The sequence below is a fragment of the Mirounga leonina genome, unplaced genomic scaffold, assembly GCF_011800145.1.
Source record: "Mirounga leonina isolate KUSES-001 unplaced genomic scaffold, KU_Mleo_1.0 Mir_173, whole genome shotgun sequence".
NCBI classification, from domain to species: Eukaryota; Metazoa; Chordata; class Mammalia; order Carnivora; family Phocidae; genus Mirounga; species Mirounga leonina.
This window is the reverse complement of record NW_023270447.1, coordinates 4,462,001-4,484,190: the sequence shown is the minus strand read 5'-3', so window position 1 is coordinate 4,484,190 and position 22,190 is coordinate 4,462,001. Positions and strand designations below refer to the sequence as shown.

General features: G+C 39.6%; 1 protein-coding gene across 1 annotated transcript in view; it reads right to left on the bottom strand.

The window, feature by feature from the left end:
* Positions 1-22,190, bottom strand: part of VAV3 (vav guanine nucleotide exchange factor 3) — a 357,055-nt gene that overhangs the window by 311,129 nt on the left and 23,736 nt on the right. The gene's annotated exons all lie outside the window — the stretch shown is intronic.

Genomic DNA, 22,190 nt, shown 5'->3' with positions numbered 1-22,190 from the left:
AAGAATAAAGGAAGTACTAACAAAAAATTTATAATCATCACAACTAGATTTTTTTTCTCTAATTTTTAAGACTCCAGATTGTTTTACACATAACTATAAATGTCTGTTTATGCACATATACAAAGAAGATAATGATTTAGAGGAGGAAGAGGATGGAGAAGGAGGAAAAAGAATAACTAGCTAGATAATTGGTAATGAAATTCTAGCAATAGGAGAAAAAAACTAATTGCACCAGCAGAACCAGGCAGATCAGAAGTGCATGCTTAGAAAGATTCAAAGGGCAGCTGACACCAAAACCTCAATTTTATCTTGCAAAAGTGGCACCCAATAAACATTCTAGGCCCTGCCCTCTGGAGCTTGCAGCGTGGTCACTCCTGCCCCTCCCTGTGTGTACTGGAGTCACGCAAGATGGCTTTGCGTCCTAGCTCCAGCCATCTGCTCCATAGGCAAGTTATTTGAGTCCTAAAACTATCATCCCCCAGTGAGAATTAAATTATCTCTCTCCCATAGATTACTGTGCGGATTAAATGAGCTAATAATGAGCGTGAACTGCTTTGTAACCCTTTACACACAATGCAAACAGGATGTGTCCTTGTTTCAACAGAAAAGACCGTCTCCTCCAGCCACCTTTCTCCAGTTTGCCATGTTTGCCAAGTACTGAGGCTTTCAGATATAATTACAAAGTATAAACTCTGTAATTAAAGTTGGTGAGTGCTTGCTTTGTAGGCAGGGTCATATGCCCAGCACTCTGCTACAGACACTGTGGGATACAAGAGAAAAACAGGATTTGCTCCTTGGGCTCCAAAAATAAAAACCTCACTACAGAAACAAAACCAGTAGACACGGAATAACAGCAAGGCATAGAGGCCAGCACCCGTCTAAGGGGCCAAACTTATAGGGAGGACTTCAAAAACTGAAAGAAGGGAAGGGTTTTTAATTGTAATTGACAAAAAGCTTATGGAAGAGATTTCAGCTGGGAGACAGAGCCTAAACACAGTAAAAAGGTAGGAACATGTGTGGGGGGTCTGATTAGAGATTGTCTTAAAAGTGAGTGGTAACGGGCGCCTGGGTGGCTGAGTCATTAAGTGTCTGCCTTCGGCTTAGGTCATGATCCCGGGGTCCTGGGATGGAGCCCCACATCGGGCTCCCTGCTCAGCAGGGATTCTGCTTCTCCCTTTCCCTTCTGCTTGTGTTCTTTCTCTTGCTGTGTCTCTATCAAATAAAATCTTTAAAAAAAAAAAAAAGTGAGTGGTAAAAAGGCAGAAATTCTCCAACTATGGGGGACACAAATACCAATAAAAGATTTTTAAACTCAACCCAGTAGGCCTAAAAGGAAGACTAGATAATTCTGAAAGTCACACAAAAATATCACCATGTAAAATGTTGCCAGTAGTAAGAGTCTCAAAGGAAAAAAAGGCAGAGACCAATCAGAAAAGGTTTAATGAGAGGCAAAACCTCAATCAACAGTAGGCTTATTTTCGAATCTTAATTCCTTGCCCCATTTTTTAATGCAAACCCAAAAACACACGAGTCAGAAGAATCCGATGTAATTTCTGATAAGCCAGGGCTGATGTAAGGTGTGACTGCCACTGCCACCAGGCTGGAGCAACACACATTAAAGGAAAAGCATGGGAAGCTCAAACAGAGGCAGGTTCCAACCCTATGTGAACCTGAGTAAGTTACTAGATCTCTGTTTCCCAGTATACTCACCTATAAAGGGAAACAGTACATCTTTGTAGGGTTATTTTGAGGTTTAAGTTCAAAAAAAAAATTTTGGAAACTTTAGGTGGTATGCAAATGTTAAATAAGAATTAAACTTAGCACATTTTGCTAGTTGATGAGTACCCTGAGGACAAGGGCTGTGTTTTGCTCTCCAGGGCAAATCCAGAGCCTAGCTCAGTTCCTAAAGTCTATAGGAATGCAGTGTGTCTTGGCTTATTGAAGGAGTGTCAAATTTAATGCAGTGTACTTTAGTGAGCATCCATTGTGTTCTGTGCACTGATGAGGTCCTGAGGGTCAACAGAAAATAGAAATGGCCCCTGCCCTTATGGAGCTTGTGGTTTAGAGGGGAATACAGATACAAGTAACTACAGGAAGAACCACAAAACAGGGCTATGGAAGTCTGGATCAATGAGGGGAGCATGTAACCTAGGCTACAAGGTCAGAGAAGCAATTATCTGCTTCAGAACCAAGCAAATAATGGTCATCAATTACTTCTATAATTTCTCAGAGTAACAAAAGCTATAAAGACTGAATGCCTGTTGATTTAATTTTTTTTCAAATACTGATTCAGACATCACATTTAAAGGGGGGTAGGGAGTAAGGGGCAGAGGGTTTGCACAAAAAAAGTTAGAAGAAAAAATCTTCCACTTAAGGTCATGTGACATCAAATGTGTCCTACTTACCACAGGTGTAAGTATGGCATTCACCCACAATCAACTTTTTACCAGAAAAAACTTAATTACTATAAGCAATTTTCCTGTGTAGTTATCTTTCTTTACGAAGAACATGTACCAAAACAAAGATGTACAAATCTATTTCAAATATAAAGCTTAAGATTTTAAAGGTGTATTTTTAAAACTCAAGCCATGAATATAACCCTCCAAAAATTAACCAGTATTGAGTTCCTCCTCTGTGTTAAACATCAGATATTAAAGAAAATATTTAAAGCTTTAAAATATCCAACTATCGGAGCGCCTGGGCAGCTCAGTCAGTTAAGCATCTCATGCTTAATTTCAGCTCAGGTCATGATCTCAGGGTCCTGGGACAGAGCCCCGTGTTGGGGGGGAGGGAGGCAGGGGTGTCCATGCTCAGCAGGGAGTCTGCTTGAGATTTCTCTCTCCCTCTCTGCCCCCTCTCCCACACGTGTGCTCTTAATAAATCTTTAAAAAATAAAATATCCAACTATCAAGAAATTTACAATTCATCTGTGGAAAAAATACTATAGGAATTCAATAACTGAATGCAAACTACATAAAGATGTCACAAGACATGATTCCCTGTCAAATCAGATACAAAACTAAGGGCCTGAGAGGTGGAGGCTTTGTGCTTTTCATTCATTGGGCTATCCAGGTGCCTAGTGACTATCTCAGCAAGCAGAGAGTGAATGAGTGAAATTCACAAATTAAGCAGGGAGAACAATGTCACAAGAAGGGGTTCAGCAAAAACTACATGGAGAACAAGAATCAGAGGCATTTAATGGTTAGGAAAAAACTAGACAGAACAGGGAAGAGAGAAGAGTATGAGGTACTAAAGATAGGCTGAGGAGACAGAAAATTTGAAGGTAATGACTGGAAATTCAGCAGAATGGTCTAGGCTAGCAATGTTGGTCAATATCAGATTGTCCAAAAACTTAAGTGTCAAACTGAAGTGTTCAGATTTGACCATGATGGCTACAGAAGTCATCCCATCTTCTTGAGAGAAGGACAACATGATTGAAATCTGCCTCTTGTTGGAGTCTTGCATGGATTAGAGTGCAAAGCAGCAATCCATGCAAGAAATGAGAGCCTGTAACTAGGGCAGGAGCAGCCTCACTGGAAATAATGGGATAGCTCAAAAATACTAAGACATTTTCTCATGACTCACTGGAAATCACAATTGTAGGCTATTTACTGAGTTTTTGCCACATGCCAGATACCACACTAAGAACTTATATGCATATTTTGACATGATCCTCAAGTCCAAGGTGATAGGAATTTTCTGATTAGGAAATTAAGATTGAAAAAAAAAAAAAATTAACTACCAGGAGTCAAGCCATGATCTGACTCAGATTACTGATCTGACCACTATTGCTGTAAAGTTATAATGGGGTACCAGAGATTTTAAAAATTCCAAGACAATTTTAAATCTAATTGACTAGAAAAGAGGATACCATCTATAAAGACAGAAGACAAGAAAGACATTGAAACATGTTAAATCAGGTGGACCTACCAGACATTTACATCCAAAAGCAGTGGTATAATCTCAACAGATGCAGAAAAAGCATTTAACAAAATACAATATCCATTCCTGACAAAAACAATAAAGTGGATTTAGAGGAACATACCTCAACATGATAAAAGCTATATATAAAAAGCCCACAGGTAACATCACACTCAATGGTAAAAAACTAAAAGCTTTTCCCCTAAGACCAAGAACAAGACAAGATGTGTACTCTCACCACTTTTATTCAACACAGTACTGGAAGTCCTAGCCACAGTGATCAGACAAGACAAATAAAAGACCTCCAAATTGTTAAAAAAAGTAAAACTGTCACTATTTGCAGATGACATGATACTGCATATAAAAAGCAACCCTAAAAACTCCATCAAAAAGCTTTTAGAATAAATGAATTCAGTAAAGTTGCAAGATACAAAAATCAACATACCAAAGTAAATTGTGTTTTTATACACTAATAATGAAGTAGCAGAAATGGAAATTAAGAAAATAAACCCATTTACAGCTGCATCAAAAAGAATAAAGTATGTAGGAATAAATTTAACCAAGGAGGTGAAAGACACTCAACCATAAGACACTGATGAAAGAAACTGAAGAAGACACAAATGGAAAGATATTCCATGCTTGTAGATTGGAAGAATATTGCTAGAATGTCCATACTACTCAGAGCAATCTACAGATTCAGTGCAATCATTATCAAAATTCCAATGGTATTTTTCACAGAAATAGAACAAATAAGCCTAAAACTTGTATGGAACCACAGGAGACCCCTAATAGCCAAAGCAATCCTGAGAAAGAAGAACAAAGCTGGAGACACCATTCCTGATTTAGAAATATATTACAAAGCTATAGTAATCAAGACAGTATGGTATTGGCATTAAAAAAAAAAAAAAGATTCATAGAGAGCCCAGAAATAAACCCATGCATATATGGCCAATTTGGGATAAAGGGGCCAAGAATATACAGTGGGGAAAGGACAGTCTCCTCAACAAATGGTACCAGGAAAACTGGGCAGCCACATGCAAAAAGAAGGAAATTGGATCACTATCTTACACCATACACAAAAATTAACTCAAAGTGGGTTAAAGACGTGAATGTAAGACCTAAAACCATACAATGCCTGGAAGAAAACATAGGTGGTAAGCCCCTTCACATCAGTCTTGAGGATGACTTTTTAAATTTGACATTAAAAGCCAAGGCAACAAAAGCAAAAATAAACAAGTGGGACTACATCAACTAAAAAGCTTCTACACAGCAAGGGAAACCACCAACAAAATGAAAAGGCAACCTATGGAATGGAAAAAAAATATTTGCAAATCATGTACCTGATAAGGGGTTTATATCTAAAATGTATAAAGAACCCTTATAACTCAATAGAAAACAAATTACCCGACTTAAAAATGGGCAGAGGAACTGAATGGACATTTTTCCAAAAATGACATATAAATGGCCATCAGGTACATTAAAAAGAACTCATCACAGGAAAATACAAATCAAAACCACAGAGCTCTCACCTCATACTATCATCAAAAGATAAGAGATGACAAGTATTGGTGAGGATGTGGAGAAAAGAGAACCCTTGGGAACCCTGTAAGAATGCAAGTTGGTGCAGCCAGTATGGAAAACAGTATAGAGGTTCCTCAAAAAATTAAAAACAGAACTACCATAAGTTCCAGCAATTTCACTTCTGGATGTTTATCTGAAGGAAACTAATCACTGTCTCAGAAAGTTATCTGCCCCCATGTTTATTGCAGCATTAGCTACAATAGCCAAGATATGGAAACAACCTACGTGTCCATCACAGATAAAGAAAATGTGGTGTGTATATATACATAAAATGGAATATTATTCAGCTATTAAAAAAAAAAATTCTGCCATTTGTGACAACACAGTTGGATCTTGAGGGCATTACACTAAGTGAAATAAATCAGACAGAAAAATACTGTATGATCTCATTTATATGTGGAATCTAAAAATATATATGTAATAAAATATGAAACAAAAAACACAGACACAGAGAACAGATTGGTGGGTACCAGAGGTGGAGGGTTGGGAATGGGTGAAATGGTTGAAGATGGTCAAAACAGAAGGTACAAACTTCCAGTTATAAAATAAATAACCCCTGGTGATATAATATACAGCATGGTGACTATAGTTAACAATACTGTACTGTATATTTGAAAGTTGCTAAAAGGGTAAATCTTAATTATTTTTCTTGTGATGAGAACTTTTAACTATGTGTGGTGGTGATGGATGTTAACTAAACTTATTGTGGTTATGATTTTATAATATATACATCAAATTATTATGTTGTACACCTAAAACTAATAAAATGTTATAAATATCTCAATTAAAAAAATAAATCCAATAAAACCCCACCAGAATGAATAAAAAAAGTGATAGAATGAACAAAAGAATGAACAAAAAAAAGAAGAACAACAACAACAACAACAAATGACACAGTTTCAGACTTGTTATGTTTGGAGTTACAGAACAGCCAAGGAGAATTGTCCAGCAGGCAGTCAGGAATGAAGTTCAAGATCAAAGGTAGAATACGCATTAGGACTAGGATTAACTGAAGTTAACCCAGGTATTAACTGAAAAAAGATAGTAAGACAACATTCAATTATTTAATCAACAAATATTTGGGAAGAACCTTTCCTATGCCCAGCACAAGGCTAACCTGGGGAGGAAAATAAAACAAAGTTTCTGCTCTGGTGTAGCTTACAGACTGGCTAAAAGGGAGCTGATGAGACCTCTACATACAGGGATGGGAAAGACAGCACAGGAAGAAGAGAACACCAGGCTGGAAACTAAAATAGTACAGAGTGAGATGAAAAACCCAAACACCATGATTTCAATAAAGCAATAGAAATAGAAGCCAGAGTGCAAGTAGCAATGATTTTAATAACAGCACATCTGGTAAATTGGACTATGGAGCTCAGATCTCTTTACAAATCTGAGTGGACAAAGACAAATCCTTAGCTCTCTGTGAATACTATGTTTCAAAAATGTAAACCTAGTTTGTTAAACCAGGATTAATATAAGGATACTGAGAATAAAAGATATATAATGCAGAACAAACAAAGCATATTTTGGCACATCCTATTTCAAAAGTACTTGGGGTGCCTGGGTGGCTCAGTTGGTTAAGCATCTGCCTTTGGCTCAGGTCATGATCCTGGAGTCCTGGGACCAAGTCCCCCATCTCTGCTCAGTGGGGGAGTCTGCTTCTCCCTCTCCCTCTGCCCCTGCTCCTGTACTCTCTTGCTCACTCTGTCTCTCAAATAATCTTTAAAAAAAAAAAAGTACTTACTAGGTATATCTGAATTAAAGTAATAGGATATTTTGGTAGGAAAAAAGCTACTCCATGAAAACAAACCATAAAGTAAAAAATAGTTTTGAGACATCTTTAAAGTATTTCTAGTTACATGTGCCAAATGAAGAAACAGTATATCAAACACATACCTCAAATTATTGATATATAGTAATAAGATACAGTTTATCAGTTACTCTCCTGTGTATACTTTAGTTGTAATTCATAAAAATAAACCATTAGTCATCAGTTATACGTTTATATTTAAGAAAACTAAAAACAAATCAAGGTCTTGAAATGTACTGTATATTTGTCCTAAAAATAAAACTTACATCTACCTTTAGATATTAAAGTTGTATTGAACAGTAACATATTTTTGTAGAGAAAATTTAATACAACTATTGCTTTAATCAAATTTACCATGAATTTATTATTGCACAGCTCAATTTAAACATGTGGTTTCATTCCTAGAGGAAAGAAATATAAAACATATCAAATCTAGACTAATTCTATTACATGGCTCCAGTGAACCTATTTCAATGAAATTGTCATGTAGGATAATCAGTTTTTAGAGTTTATCTTTTAGCCTACTCTTAATATCAGTTGGGAGGTTGTCTATAATCCTAGGAAAATCAGACATCTTGAAGTACAAAAAGCCTAAGAAACAATCTTTTCTAACTCCATGATAAAGATGAGAAACCAATTCTAGGGGAAGTTAAATGGCTTCCCAAGCTGACAGACCTGGATTTTGGATAGATGTATGGATAGGGGGATATAAACCTTTTGCATGTATTTCCTCTAAATATTATAAAATACTTTGTAAGCTTTATATTTCATCACAGTTACACATGTTAAATACTAACATGTTTATTTTTCAAATTTTATTATGTTCAATTAGCCAGCATAAAGTACATCATTAATTCTTTTTTTAAAGATTTATTTATTTGAGAGAGAGAGAGAATGAGAGAGAGCACATGAGAGGGGGGAGGGTCAGAGGGAGAAGCAGACTCCCTGCCGAGCAGGGAGCCCGATTTGGGACTCGATCCAGGGACTCCAGGATCATGACCTGAGCCGAAGGCAGTCGCTTAACCAACTGAGCCACCCAGGTGCCCGTACATCATTAATTTTTGATGTAGTGTTCAATGCTTCATTAGTTGCGTATAATACCCATGCTCATCACCACATGTAACCTCCTTAAAACCCATCACCCGGCTACCCCATACCCCCAACCCCCTCCCTTCTGTAACCCTCAGTTTGATTCCCAGAGTCCAGAGTCTCTCATGCTTTGTCTCCCTCTGATTTCTATCCATTCAGTTTTCCTTCCCTTCCCCTGTGGTCCTCTGCACTATTCCTTATGTTCCACATATGAGTGAAACCATATGATACTTGTCTTTCTTTGCTTGACTTACTTCACTTAGCATAATCTCCTCCAGTTCCATCCATGTCGCTGCAAATGGCAAGATTTCATATTTTTGATGGCTGCATAATATTCTATTGTATATATATATATGTATATATATACATATATATCACATCTTTAACCATTCATCTGTTGAAGGGCACCTTGGCTCTTTCCACAGTTTGGCTATTGTGTTGCTGCTATAAACACTGGGGTGCACGTGTCCCTTTCACTACATCACTATCTATGGGGATAAATACCTAGTAGTGCAATAGAGCTACCCTGGATCATAGGGTAGCTCTATTTTCAACTTTTTGAGGAACCTCCATACTGTTTCCCAGAGTGGCTGCACCAGCTTGCATTCCCCCAACAGTGTAGGAGGGTTCCCCTTTCTCTGCATCCCCGCCAACATCTGTCGTGTCCTGACTTGTTAATTTTAGCCATTCTGACTGGTGTGAGGTGGTATCTCATTGTGGTTTCAATTTGCAAATACTAACATGTTTATACAAAGACACATCGAGTGTTTTTTCCATAAATGTTATACAATTTAACATTTAAACCATCTTATAAAACCACAACAAACCAAGTAGTGCCTTAACAAAAACAAAATTAAGAGAAGCAGAATCAATGTCCCAGAAACACAGCTCAGAAAACTTAAGTATTTGATATTTAAAAATAGAAGAAAAAAAAATCAGTGAGGGAAGAAATTATCACTGCTTGCCATCAGTTAAGATAACTTTCTTATTTAAGAATTCCTTGAAGCACTTGAAAAAAAGCTGGGGGTGGGAGGGATCAGTGATAATCTTTCCTTTATTAATACCTGGTCTTCTTTCCAGGTATCTCCATATTATAGAAACAGTTGCAATTCTTTAGTTTTAGATTTAAACCAGACAGGAAACAGCCATGCTTTCTCTGCAGAACACTTTGTGTGAAAACTTCAAGATCTGCAACTTGGGGAGAGGGGAAGTAGCAAGATGCTCTGAACCACTAGGCTCAGTGTAAAGCATGTGATAAAATGAGAATAGTATGGTACAATGTTACCATTTAAGGGGTTTATCCAACAAAGGTGCATTTAACAACTGAAAACCTAAATAAAAAGCACAAAAGTTCACTAGCACTACCAACAAGGGTATAAACATGGCCATACATTACCAAAATTTTGGGACAAATAACAGGCACAAAACTCTTCTCCACTAAATGAGTAAAAAAGGATTTTAAAAACAAACAAAATACTGGGGCACCTGGGTGGCTCAGTTGGTTAAATGGCTGCCTTTAGCTCAGGTCATGATCCCAGGAGCCTGGGATCGAGCCCCGCATTGGGCTCCCTGCTCAGCGGGGAGCCTGCTTTTCCCTCTCCCTCTGCCTGCCTCTCTGCCTACTTGTGCTCTCTCTTTATCTGTCAAATAAATAAATAAAATCTTTAAAAACAAACAAAATACCTAAGAGAAATGTCAACTATAAATAATAATTAACACTGACTTGATACCATTTAAGGGTAGTAAACACGTCCACCAACTATTGCCTTGAAGGCAGAGACAGGGCATTTGCTCATTTAAAAAGCTATGATGAGGGGTGTCTGGGTGGCTCAGTCGTTAAGCATCTGCCTTTGGCTCAGGTCATGATCTCAGGGTCCTGGGACTGATCCCCCCATGGGGCTCCCTGCTCAGCGGGAAGCCTGCTTCTCCGACTCCCACTCCCCCTGCTTGTATTCCCTCTCTCAGCTGGGTCTCTGTCAAAATAAATACATTTTTTCTAAAGATTTTATTTATTTGAGACAGAATGAGAGAGAGAGAGAGCACATGAGAGGGGGGAGGGTCAGAGGGAGAAGCAGACTCCCTGCCGAGCAGGGAGCCTGATGCGGGACTCGATCCCGGGACTCCAGGATCATGACCTGAGCCGAAGGCAGTCGCTTAACCAACTGAGCCACCCAGGCGCCCCTAAATAAATAAAATTTTCAAAAAAAAAATTAGAAAGCTATGATGATCTTTAAAAATGTATATATATCTGGATAATCTAACATTTTTAAATCAGAAATTTTACCCACTAGAGTTTGAACTCTCCAAACTACTTCTAATAAAGTAGTTCCCCACCTACCCCGTATGTTTTACTGCAAAATTACTTTAAATTTTAAAAAATTAAAAATTACATAGTGAATGCAAAGTAAATACAAACATTTCCCTCCCCTCTAGTCAGAAGGAATCCTCCCTTCACTGAATTTTCCAGCAAATCATCTGTATCTCTTATAGTGATGATCACATGCTCCCTTATGATTTGTGTGTATGTGCGTGAGCACACACACAAGCCATCTCCCTTCCAGCTTTTAAGTTAACTGAGAACAGACAAGAGCTTTATTTACATTTTCACAAAATAGCTTACACTGAATTATGTACATATGAACAAAATGCTTGTCTTTTGATATTGTAATTTGCCCAGATGTCATCATAAAACTTTCAACTGGTTCACATCCCTACTGCAATTCACCTTCACACTGCTCCTTGAATGATTATTCAAGAACAAAACTCCAATTGTATTATTCTGCGCTTAAACTCCTTCCATGGCAACCTATTTCCCAAAATGTCAAGTTTATACACATGTCCTGTGTGGTTATTCCAATCCCATCTGCCACAGAGATGTCCCACAGCCTGGCTTTCACACCATAAATCATTCCTTTATGCCCATGTTCTTTCGCCCTGGTCCACCAGGCACATTCCTACCTATCAACACTCACTTCCAATCTTCAGACTTCATCATGCACCTCCCTTAAACATGCCATAATACTTTGTTTATGCCTGTCCTACAGCACTTCTCATGTTGCAGAGGACAGGGAATTAGGAAGGGTAAATATGACTCATCCCCCCCACCCCACCTCTAAGTTTTAAGAGGGCCATAGGTGATTAAAAAAAAAAAAAAAAAAAAAACGGAAACCACCTGCAAGAACGTTTGCCTAGGCGGATACAGAGGCTGAGCGGAGGCTGGAGCACCTGAGACAGGCTCAGCAGCGGCTTAGGGAGATTGTCCTGGATGCTCACACAACTCAGTTCAAGAGGCTGAAGGAGATGGAGGAGATAAACGAGAGGGTGAAGAAGGAACTGCAGAAGATTCTGGACAGGAAGCGCCACAATAGTATCTCAGAGGCCAAGACAAGGGAGAAACATAAGGAGGCGGCGGAACTGACAGAGATTAACCGCCGACACATCACCAAGTCGGTCAACTCCATCCGTCGGCTGGAGGCGGCCCAGAAGCAGCGGCAAGATCTTGCGCCTCGCGGCTGGGCAGCAGCAGGCCCTACAGCAGCTGGTAGAAGAGGAGCCCAAGCTGCTGGCCCAGCTGGCCCGGGAGTGTCAGGAGCAGCGGGCGAGGCTGCCCCAGGAGATCCGCTGGAGCCTGCTGGGCGAGACGCCGGAGGCGCTGGGGGACGGGCATCTGGTGGCCTGTGCCAGCAACGGGCACGCACCTGGGAGCGGTGGGCACCGTCTGGCGCTGACTCGGAGAGCCAAGAGGAGAACACCAAGCTCTGAACTGGCTGAGCAAGAGGTGGCCGCCGCAAGGGTGCTGGGAGGGCAGGAAGCTAAGACACTAATGCTTTTTTTTTTTTTTTTTTTTTTAACTTTTTATCTTTAGAAATTTTATTTTTTTAAAACTGGGGCAAGTACCCCACACTAATTCCCTTCTTTCACCCTCCTGGGGCCCCATTCGTCCCCAGCCCCTCCTTCCTGCCTTCAGTCCTAAGGAAGGTGCTGGGTCACTGTGGGCCGCAAGGGTTTTGCCCTCCCATGATACCCGCGCCCCAGAGTGGGAGCTGTCTCCCTCACTTCCCCGGGGAACACTGGCAGAGACTTTGAGCTCTGGGAAGTAGGGGGTCACATGCTTTCTCTATTCTTTGGGATTTTTTTTTTTTTTACATGAATAAAAGTGGATTTCAGGGGGAAAAAAAAAAAAAAAAGAATGTTTGCCTAGGGGTGCCTGGGTGGCTCAGATGGTTAAGCATCTGTCTTCAGCGCAGGTCATGATCTCCAGATCCTGGGATGCAGCCCCGCATCAGGCTCCTGGCTCAGCAGGGAGTCGGCTTCTCCCTCTCCCCACTGTTTGTGCTCTCGAGGGTGCTCTCTCTTTCTCTCTCTCGCTCTCAAATGAATAAAATCTTTTTAAAAACAGAACGTCTGCCTAAAAAACTAAATCCCAGAACTATACATAAGATCTGGCACCAACAAAGTTCTAGAAGGTGGTACAGAAGTTTATTCTATTCAAACATAGGACCTGACAACTGAGTCATCACACTGTAACCAGTCATCCCTTAGGAATACATTCCCTAATTTCAAAGCACCCAGGTGAAAATAAAAAATCTTAAATGGAAATTATGATGGTAACTGTTAACACATAGAATGACCTTTTTAATCCTCCAAATATTTAGTCTCTAAAGTAAAATTATCTAACATTCTAGAAGAATTTGCAAATAGGAAGGCATTGTATATATAGTTTTGATTTTTTAAATCTGAAAACAGTAAGAAGGTATTAAAAGTATAAGAAATTAGAAATATTAGCGCTGTTCCTTGCTACAACACTAGCTAGCAGAGGAAAACCATAACCTAGTTACTTCATGTCTTAGCTTTGTGTGTGTAAGCCAGCCTTCCCCTGCCTCACAAATATGACCCCACAGAAGAGACACTAAGTTCTTCTGAGAAGGGTTTTTGGGGGTACCTGGGTGGCTCAGTCGGTTAAGCATCCCACTCGTGGTTTCAGCTCAGGTCATGATCTCATTGCTTGTGGGATCAAGCCCCCATGTGTCGGGCTCTATGCTCAGCATGGAATCTGCTTGAAGAGTCTCTCCCCTGACTGACTCAACTCTCTAATAAATCTTTAAAAAAATAAAATAAAAAAAAAAGACTGTCAGAAGTTGTATCATAATCCATACTTCTATATCTAACTGCCAAAAAAACACAATTCTATGGGAGTAGAAATTAATGTCTTTCCTTTTTCTCTTAGAATCCAGGGGAAAAAAACATAGCTATTTACCCAGGCAGTAGGACATGAAGGGATATTTTCAGGCAAATTTTACCAAACTAAGAACTGAAAGTGTATTACCTAAAAGAAATCACAATATGCTAAGCACACTCTGAGATTTATGTTGTGTCTTTCACTTTTTAAACATTTATATGGATATATACCTATACAAGTTACCTTGTATATAATTAAATATATTAGCCTAAGTTTTGTTCTTACAGTATGGCCTCGAATATAGTGATTTCCTAAGTGTCACTATCAATTTTATTTTTAAAAGTAAGAAAAAAGGGGCGCCTGGGTGGCTCAGTCGTTGGACATCTGCCTGTGGCTCAGGTCATGATCCCAGGGTCCTGGGATCGAGCCCTGCATCGGGCTCCCTGCTCAGCGAGAAGCCTGCTTCTCCCTCTCCCACTCCCCCTGCTTGTGTTCCCTCTCGCTGTCTCTCTGTCAAATAAAATCTTTTTTAAAAAAATAAAAAAAAATAAGAAAAAAAATTTTTATCATTCCTTTTCCAGGACTTAATACCCATAACTAAATAACAAATGAATGGTTAAAAATTCTCACCACATAAAGAATTTTGACTGTTACTAAGTGATATCCAATCAACTTGATAATCAATTTTACCTTCCAGTTAATATTATGACAAAAACTATTAACCTACAAAAATTTTTGAGAAATACTTTCTGATTTTCTGGATGGCTAACAGGCCTCTAATGGCATAAAAGTTCCCATGTCAGCAAAAAGGAAATACTGTTTCCTTGCTCTCTCTCAACTTTTGCCAACTTCCCAGCAAATCATCACCAAAAATATCTATGACCTTTGAATTTCTGATCATGCAAGTACAATATACACTAAAAAAAAAAAAATTTAAGAAGCTGTAAAAAGCTACATATATAAGTACCTTCTTCACTTCATTGACAGCAGCTATAAATAGTTCCTTCATACCTATTCAGAAAGTTGAGGCTATGGTGAAACTGCTTGTCTGGCTTCTTCACAGATTCTAAGGGTTGGGTGGAGGGCAGCTGGGATAGGACCCATCTTATAAATAACACTGAAGAATGCAAAGAAATTGAGGAGAGTAATTGGAGAATCTGGCAAATGCTAGGTGGGATAATAATACATGTAGAGTTGTAGGACACAGCCATTCCTAATTCTATACCCAACAGAAATGTGTAAGTATGTCCCCCAAAATATATGTACAGGATGTTCAAAGCAGCACTATGCATAACGCCAAAAACTGGAGAAGAATTGTGATCTATTCATAAGATAAAAAAAACAGCACTCCAAGAAACAATGTGGATAAACCTCAGAGCATAATACTGGGCAAAAGATGCCAGACACAAAAGAGTACATTTTGTGTGGTTCCATTTATATAAAGTATAAAATGACAAGCAAAACTCATCTGTAGAGCTAAAGATCAAGACAGGAGTGCCTCTGAGGAATGGGAAAGGGACAAAAGTGGGATTCTGGGGTGCTGGTAATGGCCTATGCTAATTACATACGTGAGTCGGTTCGTGACAGTTCGGTGAGCTATATACTTAGATACAGAAAAGTGCACAAACATTATACTTTAACATTGAGGTTGCACACCCATGTCCATAACAGCACTATTTACAAAAGATAAAGACCAAAAGGTAGAGGCAACCTTGATGCCCACACCCTTGACCATGTCAACCGGTTTCCTCCACCTGCCATTATTTCATATACCAGTGACAACCTTAACTCATCATAACAGCTAACAAAAGGCATGAAAATTGTAGTACTAGACAGACTATGCAAGTGCCAAAATGGATTTCACATGTAACTTCTGGGGGTTCAAGGCAAATGATAGTGTATAGGGGGCAGAAGAGACTGAAGAGATTGATTTGGTGAGCTGGGTAGCAGTCACAGGAGCTGGCAGGAGTCCTCTGTCTGGGAGGAAGGGAGACAGAAAGGAAGGGTATAATTTGCATGGACAGAACCTTTAAAAAGCATGCAGAGCCATATCAGACTTGAGGTGATTTGAAAGGAACAAAACCAGCAACTATGAAGTAGAATCTGGGGAACCCAGCTCCGCAGAGACTACGGCATGAAGCCCTTGTCGAGTATTCTGTGGTGGGGCTGACTAAAGGCACACAAGACACCCGCATCCTAATTCCTAGGACCTGTGGACAGGACTGTATGGGGAAAAGACTTTGCAGACAAGATTAGATCAAAGGATCTTGAGATGGTCAGATCATCCTGGATCATTTGGGTGGTCCTCAACGCAATCACAAGTGTCCCTACAGAATGGGAGGTGAAGTGATATCTGAGCACAGAAGCTATGTGAAGACCAAGCAGAGATGGAAGCGATATGCTGGGGAAATGGAGGCAGGGCCCCAGGGCGAAGAATGTGGAGGCCGCTAGAAGCTAAAGAAGGCCAGGCAATGGTCTCTGCCCTCAGGTCTCCAGAAGGAGCTAGCCCTGCCAACACCACCTTGCCTTTAGCCCAGGGAAACGGCTTTTGGACTTCCAGACTCCAGAACAGTAAGGTAACTTGGGTTGTCTGAAGCCACTAAGTGGCTAACAAGTGGTAGTCACTTGTTAGAGCACCAAAGGGAAACGAATACCTACCCTGGTGTTGAGGAACACATCCCTACAAGAATAGAATTTGCCTGTGTGAAAAACCTGTAACAAAATAAAAAGTCTGTGAATGTATCTATGACCTCCTTAATATTTTGAGGCTTAGATGAAAACAGTCTCTTTCAAGATTGTTTAGTTTGGGGGAAGGGAGGGGGGAGGTGTTCCTTGTTGTCTTGTTCCTTTACAGTACCCCTATTTGAGAGAGCTTTAAGAAGTTGCATTTTGTCGGTGGCAGCATGGTGGTGGTTTTTCACTAAAAAAGAACATCTCTGTCCAGAAACTGCTTATACTCCTCTACCTTCATCAGCAAAAGATATCTCGGACCCCACTGTTCTTTAAAATCTGCTCATTTCAAATTATGAAGACAAATGTCCTCAGAGTCGATCAAAATTAATGAGCTCACTTCCAAATTTAAAGATAATAAGAGGAAGGGGGAAAAGTTAAGGCTCATCTACCCTTTTCTTGTAATTGCATTTGCAAATGCTTTAAATTTTAATTGAAACAAAATGTGAATCTCATTAGTTGAAAAATGCAGGAAAAAAAATAAAGCATACAATCTCTAGATAAAGCAATGTTCCTGCAGTCACAAGTAAGAGGAGTGCATACGCTCCATTTTCTTCTTTGGCCTTCAGCAGAAGCTTGGCCCACCAAAGTGATCAGATTAAAATAGGTGAACAGTACCACTGGTCTCAGGACTGCCTTGTGTGAACAATGAATACAAGATGGTTATTGACATTATCCTTATGACCATGCTCAGAAGTCTCTATTTCTTAATTCCAAGCCAAGAAATTTAGATTTATTCAAGAAAATTTGGAAGAGCTTCATATGCTTATCTTGGGACTATAACAGCTCTATGGTTTATTGCATTTTTAAAATATTGATATCCTTTTAAAAGTAGTAAGAATAAACTCTCTAAAGTTATTTTATGAAATGGATAAATATAAATATTGCAGAACTCCAGACTTCCCTGGGTGTCATCTCTAGGACAAGAAACAGATATACCTCTCTTTAGCTTGGAATCATAAATTCTTTAGCTGCTAAGAAAGAACCCTGAAAAATGTGGATCTGGACCACAACTCTTAGAGCAGAATATTTTGCCTTTCTTTCTCCTATAAAAACAAACAAAAATAAACAGATTCTGTGTGCATCTTTCATGTGTGGGATTATATTTTGAGCCACATATGTGGAATTATTTGGCTGAGCCATCTTTCATATGTTAAATTATTTTTGAGCCATAACTACTGAATCATAGTAATGATTCTTTAATCTCTAATTATTCCAGGCAAAGATGTGTCCCCAGGAGGAAGGACTCCTAATTCAAGCATAGTTTTAACCAAAAGGTCAAAAACAGCTCAGTTAAAAGCTGTATCCATTTTGCACATCAAAAAAGTCTCTAGAAATAAAAATTTGTGTCCCAAAAACAAGTTATGGTGAAAACCCCTTCAATTTTAATTACTTTTTTTTTTTTTTAGCATTTCCAAATATCACATTCAGAAAATTTGAATAAGTACGCTCTGGGGGATTTAGTAAGTCACTAGGATGCTATTAAGAGAAAAGCATACGCTGAACAAAATATAGCTGTGCACCAAGGCAAATGAGAAAAAGCACTACAAGAAAAATTCAAAACAAAAATAAAAAATAACTATGAGAAGGGGTGCCTGGGTGGCTCAGTGGGTTAAGCATCTGCCTTCAGCTCATGATCTCAGAGTCCTGGGATCAGATCAGCCCCATGTGGGGCCCTTGCTCAGCGGCGAGTCTGTTTCTCCCTCTCCCTCTGCCCTTCCCTCTTTCCCCCACTCCCAACCACCGCTCATGCTCACACACTCATGCTCTCAATATTAAAAAAAAAAAAAAAAGCCATCTAACTATAAGAGTATATATAGCTCTGAATAGACTCTAGGAGGGCAAGAAAAATCTCCCAAGGTATTTAGTTTGTCTAAGAACCCATCACACACTAGTAAGAATAGCCTCTAAATTTCCTCCATCACTTTCCTCCATACAATATATTCACATCTCATGGAGTAAACTAATTGAGGAAGACAGGTCATAGTTAGCAAATATTTGTATCAGCCAATTTGCCAATGAGAATGTTGGTAGGACTGTACTTTCAAGATAAATTCCTAAGGTTTCTCCTTAGGCAATAACAGCCACACAATTCCTGTTCCCTATAGTTTTTGAAGTAATTAAGTCAAACAGGATTTATTCCATTCTATTCAACATACACTGAGCTCCTCTTAAGGGGAAAAAAAAAAAAAACAAAAAAAGTAGAACAACAGAGTTTAGGGGCGCCTGTGTGGCTCAGTCATTAAGTGTCTGCCTTTGGCTCAGGTCATGATCCCAGGGTCTTGGAATGGAGCCCTGCATCAGGCTCCCTGATTGGCGGGAAGCCTGCTTCTCCCTCTCCCACTCCCCCGGCTTGTGTTCCCTCTCTCACTGTCTCTCTCTCTGCCAAATAAATATATAAAATCTTTAAAAAAAAAAAAAATAAACAAAAAACAGAGTTTCCACTTAAGGCAGCAACTAAAACTCAGAATAACGAGGTTTATAAAAGAGGTAAACTCATAAGTCTACAGGAGTCAAGAGAAGCAGTAACATCAACCACAATGTAGAGACCACAGTAGTCTCTCCTACAACTCAGGGGCAGCAAAATAGTCCAGGAGAAGCAAAAAAAAGAGAGAGAGAGAGAGAAGGGTCTAACCAATACACAAAGTTGGCCCTCAGTCTGGAAATCAGAAATAAGTTTCCACATCACAACGAGAGCAAGCATTTCATTCATGCATTAACTCCTTCAGTGCAGTTAAAGAAGAAACCATCTACCTGTGCCCTGAAGAAGTTCAGAGTCCAACTATGGACAGGCAGGGACAGTAGGGTGGGGGGGGACCTGCTGTGACAAAGAAGAGATGCTCCATGAACAGCCATGACACAGCAGCCATCAACCAAGGTCATCACCGGTCCTGAGTTCCAAAGACATTTGGGAGTTAACCAACAAATCTGAAGGGGAAGGTGCTCCTGTTATAAGGAACAGCATACACAATGGCAAAGAGATGAAAGAAGACACAGCCTATTCAGTCCATAGCTAATGGAAGAGAGGCAAGTGATGAAGCCAATAATGTGGACAGGGCTTTGAAGAGTTAAATATGTTGGATTTTATCCTGAGGACACTGAAATATTTCTCAAGAAGTATCAAAAAACAAACAAACAAACAAACAAACAAAGCCTTTAGGAAAAAATCCATTCCATCCAGAGTGTGGAAAACCAAGAGGCAGGAACACCATGTGAGAATAAAAAAAATAAGGCTCAGAACTTCAGCAACAGCAGAGAAGTACTGACAGCAAGAAGGTAAAAGTATCCGAACTCCACGGCTTGCTAAACTTGAAGATGAAAAAGATGAAGTGTTTTGTTTTTTAAATATGTGAGAGATGAGGGCATATTTATGCCCTTTTGGAACAGAATTCTATGATGGGGGTGGGGAGGAATTAGTGAAGGGCATAATTAAAGTTCCTAGATTTGAAGAATAATTTTAAAATGTGAATTGCTAAAGTATTCTGAAAGTATACCAATAAAAAAAAAAAAAAAAAAACGTGGAAAGTAACTCAGAAAATAACTTGAATAATCAACCAATGCCTTAATCCAACTTCCCTTACAATACTAACTAGAAAACCTCTAGGACTTAAGTGTGAAGAAACTCCATTTGATCAATGAAAAATTCTGTATTTAATATATGAGTAGGTTGTGCATAGGATTAGAACTAGAATAGGATTAGAGTAGAACCAAAAAAGTAAATCAGATTCCTGGTCTGATTTTTAGACTACAAACAAGAGTTCTAAATTCTAACACTAACAAATTTTTCTTACAGTATTTTAAAAACAGGCTCATATGAAAATAAATATAAATTAAAAATAAAAAATTTTAGGGGTGCCTGGGTGGCTCAGTCGGTTGAGCGACTGCCTTCGGCTCAGGTCATGATCCCAGGGTCCTGGGATCGAGTCCCGCATCGGGCTCCCCGCTCTGCGGGGAGCCTGCTTCTCCCTCTCCCACTCCCCCTGCTTGTGTTCCCTCTCTCGCTGTGTCTCTCTCTGTCAAATAAATAAAATCTTTAAAAATAAAAAAATAAAAAATTTTAAAAATAGGCCCATCTAGAGAAACAGCAGTGACACTACACGAATCACTATCCTTTCATTAGCTTTACTTTGCAACTTGTGCTTTTGGTTGTTTCATTCATTTGAATAATTGACTGTAAGGAAACCCAAGCTGGCGAAGTGAGTCATGAATGAGTCACAGCTCGCCTCCTGGAGTACCCACAAACCTGACTGTGGCTTATTGCACTAAGCCTGAATTTCAAGTTGGAGAAGAATGCTGGATGAAAGAAAGCCAAGTACTGCCAAGGATGCCAAAGAAATCATTGGGAGAATAAGGACGTCTCGAGAGCAGACTTCCCTGCACTTCCTTTCCAGGTTGGAATTTATGGGCTTACACGCCATCCATACCACAGAGAAGATAAACCTACATCACAGACCGCTCCTTCCCTGGCTGATCTTGTGATTTCATACACGGTCGTTCACTAAAAAGGACACCTGAGTGCACCTTTTTGCTGCCTTCTTAATGCTACCCATCAGATTTCCAAAGACTGTGCACAATGGGAGGACCACGGTGGTTACTCGGATGGCCACACCTTACAAACACATGGGTAAAGGATGCCAAGCAAGGGAGACAGTCTATACACAAGCACCACCTCCACCTGCCCTGGGGAGAAAAGCTCCATCATTCGTACGATCACTATGTTAATAATGCACATGGAACCCACAAAAAAAAAAAAAAATCACAGTATTTGAGGATTTGAAAGACAGATCACAAAATATATGTGATTATCTACCCAAAAGCACCACTACCACTGAGGTGTTACTTAGAGAAGCAGGGATGAAACCAGCACATGACGAATTGGTTCCTTCCACAATGACTGGGGCACGAATGCCCCGGCCTCTGCACGAGTGTGGCTAGTGACTGCAGCAGCTATAAACATCAGCACAAAAGTTCTTCTTCAAACCAAACTTCCATCTCTGCCTGCCAGATACCAGTATGTCATTTCCTTCCTGCTGTACTCCATGGCTTCGAGGACAAGGACCATGTAATTCTTAAACTTAAATGGGAGAGGATACCAATTGTGTAAGTAAGCAGCATTCAACAAATGTATGTTGAATGCAAAGAGTAGGGAATGCCTACAACTGTTTCTTGGCTGTTTACCTCCCAACCACTATGTTAACACAGTGCTTAAGAAAATATATCATTACCCTACTTACAAACATTATGGCCAAGAAAGCTCTTAAAGGTCATAAGGTTTTCAGAGGCAGATCCATCAACTTCATAAAATGTTCAAAGACTCTGGATGAGGCTTATAGTCCCAATCATTAATATGATATGGGTATTATATTCTTACCTTTAACCAAAAAAAAAACAAAAAAAAAATTTGAGTGTAATCAAGATTTCTAGTCTTTGGAATTTAGAATACATTTTCCCACATAAACAAGGCTAAGGTGATCAAGCTCTTGGGCTGGCAGCCTTTTTGGTTTTTTGTTTCTTTTTTGAAAGGTGAAATAATTTTGCCTTCACCTTTTCAACATCATAAAATGCACTCTTATCACACCTGAGAATGACTGCAGTCTCCCAGCATGTCTGAGGTGGACCTACGTCCTAACCCTCATGGGAAGCCAGGGAGAGGGCACTTGTGGGCTATAACCATCCTGGACCCCTCAAGTATGAACAGGTTTGAGGAAGATGAACAGGTTTGAGGAGGGGGTAAGGAGAATGCAAATGAGGAAACAATGATTCGAAAGAAAAAGATCCTTGAACCACAAGACCAGCTAACCAACTTGAAATGATGTCTCTCCCCTCTACCCTTCAGGCACAGGGACCAGGGAACTCCGGCCCAAGGAAGGCTTAGGA